The sequence below is a fragment of the Ursus arctos genome, unplaced genomic scaffold, assembly GCF_023065955.2.
Source record: "Ursus arctos isolate Adak ecotype North America unplaced genomic scaffold, UrsArc2.0 scaffold_1, whole genome shotgun sequence".
NCBI classification, from domain to species: Eukaryota; Metazoa; Chordata; class Mammalia; order Carnivora; family Ursidae; genus Ursus; species Ursus arctos.
The window spans coordinates 16,777,898-16,786,116 of record NW_026622763.1 but is presented as its reverse complement, the minus strand read 5'-3'; positions in this window follow the sequence as shown (position 1 = coordinate 16,786,116).

Here is an 8,219-nt window from a genome sequence, read left to right as displayed (position 1 = left end):
CAACCTACCATATGGGGATACAATGATAAATTAGGTCTATGGTTCAAGGGATTCAAAATATAGGCTACGGGTCCTCAACATTGGCTGCACATTAGAATGAGCTCGGGAGCTCTGAACTGGGGCCAGCAAACTGGCCTGCCTGCCAAATCCAGCCCACCACCTGTTTTTCTATGACCCGCAAGCTAAGAATGGTTTTTACATTTTTAAATGTTTTCACAAAAATTCAAAGAAAAAATATTGTGTACCATGTGAAATTATATGAAATTCAAATGTCACTGTCTATAAATAAAGTTTTATTGGAACACAGCCAAATCCATCCATTTATCTATGGCTGCTTTCAAGCTATAATGGCAGAGCTGAGTGGCTACAACAGAAACCATGTGCCCACAAGCCTAGAATGTGTCCTACCCGGCCCTTCAGAGAAGAAGATTGCCGAGCCTTGAGCTAAGGCATTACAGATGTCCATAGGATTTTGCTGCTGGGTGCTTCCCGGGACATCAGCGAGAGCAGTTTTGATGGTACCCCAAAACCAGGTGCGGCAGCCCCACGGCATGATGGGCCTCCACGTTCCCGACATGCCCAGGTGCCTGGCGAAAACCGAATCCTACTGACCAAGAAGAGAAGAAATGACAGATCTCACGTCGCCAATCCTCTTTGCTGCCTGTACTCTAAGGGAAGTCCAGTCTTTTACCTAATTTAGAGGGAAAAAAATACCCTGAACTGTCTCAAGAGTGTTGATACTACTTACTTTCCCAAACAAATACATTCTTCCTTGTTCCTAGATCTGGTCTTTCAGGGCTGCCTCCGCACTAACTTTACTCCCTCGGCCAGTTCCTTCAGACGTTATCTCCCTTGCCCATCTTTGCTCCTCCGGTTCTACCTGAAACGTATATTCTGAACAGAACCTTTAACAATATACAATGTTGACATAGCTTTAAAATCACAATCACCGGGCGCCTGGCTGGCTCATTCAGTACAGCGTGCAACTCTTGATCTTAGGGTCATGAGTTCGAGTCCCACGTTGGTGGTAGAATTTACTTAAATTTTTTTTTTAATTAAAAATAAAATTAAATCACAACCACTTACCACCTAAACAAAATAAAAGGAAGGTCATTTAAACCAGATATGGATCGAGTCCTCAAGGATATTGTCTAACTGGGAAGAGAGGAAAGTATATAAATAATGAACGAACATGTCACAGAGGCTTAAAATCCACCATATGGAAACCCAACACTCCACGCAGTGGGAGAGCGCGGGCGAACCGCGCGGGCGAACCGGAGCGGGCTCTCCACCCTGCCCCTTTGCTGTTTTCTGAGTTCTAAAAAGGGACTTCCAGGTCAAGCCCAGTATTGTCTCCAATGCTAACAGCCCTTAACTGCTCCTTTCACACCATAATTGCCCGCCTTGGGGTCCTTTGTTTTCCCTGGCAAACGATTTGGAGCTCTCTCCCCAGCCATCTGCATCTTCCCTTTGTGGCTGCGTGCAGAGCCCTCTTGAGAGAGAACTACTTTGTGTTTTTGTTTCAGTGATTATCTTTTAAAAATGTCCTTTGCCAGTTTATATTAAGAAAACTTCTCTTTCACAGCAATAATCAGCCTGGAAAGAAAATTTTCTATGGAGTCAGAGGTTCATTTTTAAGATAGTATTTCTCAAACTAGGATGTAAGGATGATTTTTCTTTTTCTTGAAACTGTGGCAAAATAGAAACAACATCAAGTTTACCACCGTAACCATTTTTAAGTGTACAGTCCCAGAGAGCCCTGCATATTCACACTGCGGTGCAACCAGTCTCCAGAACTCTGCATCTTGCGAAAATGCAACTCTACACTTACTAAGTAACTCCCCATTGCCCCCTCCCTCCAGCCCCTCGCAACCACCACTCTTCTCTTTCTGTGAATTCAACTACTCTCAGTACCTCTTATAAGTGGAATCATTTGTCCTTTTGTGACTGGTATATTTAACTTCGCATAATGTCCTCAAGGTTCATCCACACTGCAGCAGGTATTAGAATTTTCCTTCCTTTTTAAGGCTGAGTAATATTCTATTGCATAGCTGTAACACAGTTTTTCATCCATTCATTTGTCAATGGATACTTGGGTTGCTTCTGCCTTTCGACTATTGGGAATAATGCCGCTAAGAACATGGGGGTACAAAACTCTTGGAGATCCTCCTCTCAATTCTTTCAGGTATATACCCAGAAGTGGAATTGCTGAGTCATATGGTGAATCTATGATTAAATTTAGGCATCACTCTATTGTTTTCCATAGTGGCTATACCATCTTACATTCCCACCAACAGTGCACAATGGTTCCAGTTTCTCCACATGAGGATGAACTCTTGGGGAAGCATCTGTTTTTTTCTGTAATCAAATGTGAGGTATAATATAAAAATGCGTATTTTCATATGCAGAGATGGGAAGTTAGAAGTGTTTAAAGAATCCACTAGCACCAAGACTGGAATGCTTAGACTCCTCAAGAATTTTTAAATCTTTTTTTTTTTAAAGATTTTATTTATTTATTTGACAGAGAGAGACAGCCAGCGAGAGAGGGAACACAAGCAGGGGGAGTGGGAGAGGAAGAAGCAGGCTCTTAGTGGAGGAGCCTGATGTGGGGCTCGATCCCATAACGCCAGGATCACGCCCTGAGCCGAAGGCAGATGCTTAACCACTGTGCTACCCAGGCACCCCAAGAATTTTTAAATCTTAATTGCTGGCAGTAAATATAATGATATATTAAGTGGTCTTTGGGGGGTGCCTGGGTGGCTCAGTCGGTTAAGCATCTGCCTTCTGCTCAGGTCATGATCCCAGGGTCCTGGGATCAAGCCCTGCAGCAGGCTCCCTGCTCAGCAGAGAGTCTGCTTTCTTCTCTTGCTCCCTCTCCCCTCTCCCCAACTTGCACATACTCCCTCTTTCTCTCAAATGAATAAATTTTTAAAAATCTTAAAAAAAGAAGTCTTGGGATGGAAAGATGAACCACAAAAAGGCCAAACTAAGGTATCTCATTTTTTTTAAAAAAAAGTCTAGCTATTCATCATGGTGGTGGGCAGTTACGGGAGGAGATGGAGGTGATGAGGGAGGCTGGAGGAGATGAGATAGAAAAGAAAAGGACCCATCCATAATCTGTTCTCTAACCACATTTCAGTCAGGGTATGACTAGCAGTCACGAAATGTCGTCAGACACCATGACATCAACAAAATCTACAATGTGTAGGTTGGGACATTTTTTGAAGCCAAGGGGGACCAACCTATAAAAAGGGGGAGGTGGGGATCTCTTGCCAGAAATACTAATACAAAGTAGAAGGTGGGCAGTGGCACGGGAGAAAAATGAATTAACAAAGGGAAACATTTGTTGAGGGCTTTCTCTGCGTCAGACACCATCTTAGACTTGGAATATGGTAAGCTTTGCTCACCTCGCACCTCCAGGAGGACACTTATTATGCTCATTTTATGATGAGGAAAGGAAACTAAGGCATAGGGAGCTAAAGTAACTTGTTCAAAAAGACAGATCGCTAGCAAGCGTCCAGGCAGCACACGGCAGAGCCCAGATGTCTAACATAATCGCGCTGCCTCCCATAAGTAGACTTGCTGGCATCAGAAAAGAGACATTACTTCATGTTCGGGGAGTCAGTGAAGGCTTCATGGGATGTGGGCAATGAAAGATTTAAGGGCTTTGGATGGTTATAAATTAGGAGAGAAAGACATTTACGATGAGGAAATAAACATAAAAATGGCAAATCATTATCTTGCCTTTTTCTTTCTAGTTTCTTTTTGAATATAAGTGGAACCTCTCTTCCCAGTGCCCACAATTCTTTGCTCATTGTGGATGCACAGGTGACAGGTGGTGACAGTAGCAACAGGGACAGGGTGAAGCTGAGAGATGGTAGAGATCTCACTGGAGAACAGCTTGGAATCCTTCCCCTTGGCCTTTCCAGTTATCTGAACTGATGCATTTCCCTCTTTTGGTGAAGGTAGCTTGAGGTTTGTATGTTCTTACTCACCAGTGAAAGAACACTGGGGAACGTAAGAAGCACCGAAGATCTGAAAGCAACCAGTTATGATAGGAAAATGCCACTTCAGAGCTTTCAGCACAGAACACATCCTCCTTCCTCTGCTACTTGTCCCACCCTCCCTGGAATTGGTGCCAGACGAGGAAAGTTGCTTTGGGTATGGCAAGAAGAAAGTATCAGGAGTTCCTGGGACATCCCAGCAATGGCTGAGAAGCAAAGAAGCACACCATTCTTTCTTTAGGCTTCTAGAAGCCATCCTGCTAGTGGGGCCTATTTGCCAGCCGTGCTCCCAAACCAGACAGGTTCAGGGTAGCCCTATCTTGGCAAGCAAAGTTGCCAATATGTATGTTTAATCTGGTATTTACATTATTTTTTATATTAATGAAGGGAGAAGGTATGTCCTCTGGGAACATTTTTAGAAACACTTAACAAAGCACTTGATGGGCTTTGTTGAGAAAAAAAAAATTGAATGGAAAACCCACAGTCTTTTTAATGCTTTGGTTCTCAAAGGCAATCCCTGGGTCACAGCAAGAGCAAGATCTGGGAATTTCCTAGAGATGCGCATCCTCAGGCCCCAGCGCTCTTGTTATAACAAACCCTGTAGAGGATCTGATGTCCGCTCGAAGGTATCTGAGAACCACAAGACAAATTGTTGTGGTTCCTTCCATTCCTTCCATAAACACATCTGTGGTTTGCGACGCTCTATGTTTTAACACCGTCCAATTCTGCTCAAACAGACAAACATACTATTACATTTCACAGAAGGAAGTGTGAAGGCTAGGGGCAGCAAAGGACTCCTGCAAATATTCCCCTCTGCAACTCTCTCAGTTAATTCCAGTATCACCGTTGTACGAAACAGGAAGAGCTCCAGGAATGTCAACAGCCAGGGAGGACTTTTCTGAATGTCTGTCTTTCTGTTCAAGTCTTCAAAGGCAGGACTATCAGTCCTTTACACTTTATTTATTTATTATTTATTTTTTTAAAGATTTTATTTATTTATTCGACAGAGATAGAGACAGCCAGCGAGAGAGGGAACACAAGCAGGGGGAGTGGGAGAGGAAGAAGCAGGCTCATAGCGGAAGAGCCTGATGTGGGGCTCGATCCCATAACGCCGGGATCACGCCCTGAGCCGAAGGCAGATGCTTAAGGACTGCGCCACCCAGGAGCCCCAGTCCATTACACTTTAGGGGAAACATTCCCTCCCTCCGAGAGCAAGATCATTTAAAAATCTCAGAAGTACGTGAGCAAGAAAAAGCACATACTCTTCCAGTAAGCTGTGGAAGAAACAGAACTGGAACAGGAAAGGTGGGGAAAGGCTACGAATACAGAGACGGACTGTACAATTTTGAAGTTGAGGAGATTTCTTAACTCCTTCCCTTCCATTCAGCACCATCCCCCAACCTCTCAGCAGAGGGCACTTTGGAGGGGAAAGGTCACCTACGGGAGCCTATCGATGCACAAACTAAAAACAGAGGTGAGGGCCAACTTGGGTTTTAGAACCTTGGAGGGAAGGAAACCAAACCAGGATTCCCCAAAGCAAGATGGTAGCTCTGACAGGCAGCGCTGGCTTTCTGGCTTTCCCATCGTCTCTCAGAGCCCCACCCTGTAGCGGTGGTCCTCCTTGTTCTTTCTGGAAGGAGCAACACAAAGGCTCTCCCCTTCTCAGTCTGTTCACGCCTTCCTAGGAACAATGCCAAGGCTGGGCTATGGAGACTGAAAAGCAAATCTTACCCCTTCTCTACTCATGTGTGGAAAACGGAGACAAAGGGAGATCACTGTTTGGGCAGGTTGGTACCCACCTTATGGACGTGTGACTTGGCACAAATGAGTGAAAAGCTAACAGGCAGAAGGAAAACAATGCATTTGAAATGCTTTTCTGAAAAACGGCCCAAGTTTGTGGATAAAAGGGGCATATCTAATTCACCCCCAGATTCTAGTCAGTTCCACTTGCCCCAGACCACCCATCTGAATACTCCTGGTCTGCCTGTGAACAGAGTTTGCCTCAATCAGCCAAGGTCAGTCAGTGTCAGACATGCATTCCCTCAGCTGGGCTGAGAAAGGCTGGCCCCATCAAGGGTCTCACCTACAGATGGCGGTAAGGTGTCATCAACAGTCCCATTCGTGGAGGAGGGGTCAGGCCCCTGCCATGAGCCCCACCAAGGGGGTGTCATGAGAAGGGAATATGCACCCCTCCCCCTTCTGAATCAGGGCTGAACAGCACCCTTGCTCACAGACCGTCACCTCACAGACCATCAACTCCTCTGCTCACCTCTCAAAGCTTCTCTGAGGTTTAACTATGCACATATAAGCAGAAATGAGCAATTTCCACCTTCACAGTCTTGATGCTGGTTTCCTTTCCCAAATGAGGGTGGCCGTGACCTTCTCTGTGCCTCTACTCCCCTCTTGCCTCCAACTTCCTGGCCAAATGGCTGTTTCCCACTAGGGAATGGGCAGAGCTCCCTAAAGTGTTCCCATGTCTTCCGTGCCTTGGCAGAGGGGATGGAGTATAAGGTGCTGCCTTCTAAAGAAAGGCTGGGCTGGAGTTCATGGGCGTGGCATATCCTGCCCTCACCACGGCTTTGGCGCTGTTGTGACAGGGCAACCACTGCCCGTGCCCACAAGCCCTCCTTGCCCGACGGTGGGATCCTGGTCCCTCTGGCTTATTCTAGTTCCCGGCACATCTCAGTTCCTGGAACAGACCTCCACAGGGACCCTCTCTGCCCTGTCTTTAAGGATGAAAGACACTCTCATGGTTCATTCCCCCTTCTGTTTACCCCCCCCCTTCATTCTTCCCTTCCTTCTCCTACCGATCTCCCTGCTATTTCTTATGTTCCACAAATGAGTGAAACCATATGATAATTGTCTTTCTCTGCTTGAACCACAAGAGACTATGGACTCTGAGAAACAAACTGAGGGCTTCAGAGGGAAGGGGGCTGGGGGAATGGGATAGACTGGTGATGGGTATTAAGGAGGGCACATATTGCATGGTGCACTGGGTGTTATACGCAACTAATGAATCATGGAACACTGCATCAAAAACTTGGGATGTACTGTATGGTGACTAACATAACATAATAAAAAATATTATTAAAAAAAACGTTGCAAGACACTGACTCAGAGTATGAGCCAAATTTTTAAAAAAGGAAGACAGATACTAAAAGAAGAATGAACCCATGGATTTTTTTTTCATCCTTTGCTGCCACTGAACTGCATAAAAATAAAGGCGATCAAATTTCCAGACCTCCTGGATATGGTCACTACCTGCCTTCTGCCTGAAAACTCTGCCTTCAGAGTGTGAGCGAACAAAGAGGGAGAGGAAAGGATAGCAGCACCAGGCTATTTCCTCTGCTATTGTCCCTGGAGGAGGGGCCGGTCCCCAGATGGCTCTGCGCAGTCAGTGAAGCTGACGGGGTTGGAAGGTGCTGCTGGGGAGCCTCGGCAACTGCCCCAAGCAGATTCTCGCCTGAGCTGGCGACAAGAGCCACTCAGCATCCTACCGCACTGTCATCAATCATGAACTTGGAAAAACTTTCAGTGCTAGAGTTTATTATCAACTCTTAATGAAAATATATGGGTTTCACAAAATCGTCTGAAAAGCGCACCGTGTCTGAATGTGAAACGGCAGAATTGTTTGACGAGGTGCTGGGGCCGAAGTGATTGCCTGATTACAGCTGGGAGCAGCGAGGGGCGTCGGCACACAGGAGCTAATGACGCCTTCGCAGCTCCAGCGTGCGGGGGAGTGGCCCGCTGTACGAGGGACCAGGACGATTGGCTCGCTCAAAAAATTATAAGAATAAGTAGGCTGTTATGTGGAACACTTGCCTGGCCTCTGCAAGAAGGGCTTGACCACCCCACTTCCATTCAATCCTCACAAGCAGCCTGAACACAGTTGGAAGCATTATCTTCGTTTTACAAATGAGGAAACTGAGGCTCAGGGTCATTAAGTAACTCGGCAGAATCTCACTAGGAGTCAAACCCAGGTCTGTCTGGAGTGAAAAGCTTGGGGTCCTCACAAGGAGTGGGTGTTTTTCCTGTAAAGGGTCAGAGATGGTTGGTGTTGTGTCTTTACGATTCTTTAACAAGGATGGGCTTTGTTCTCTGACAGTACCAAACCTGGTCACCAGCTGGATTTGGCTCACAGGCTCTGGCTCGCTGAGCCCCGTGCTCATCATCATACCATGTTTCCATCTAGCCTGTGACCTTGGGCAGGCACTG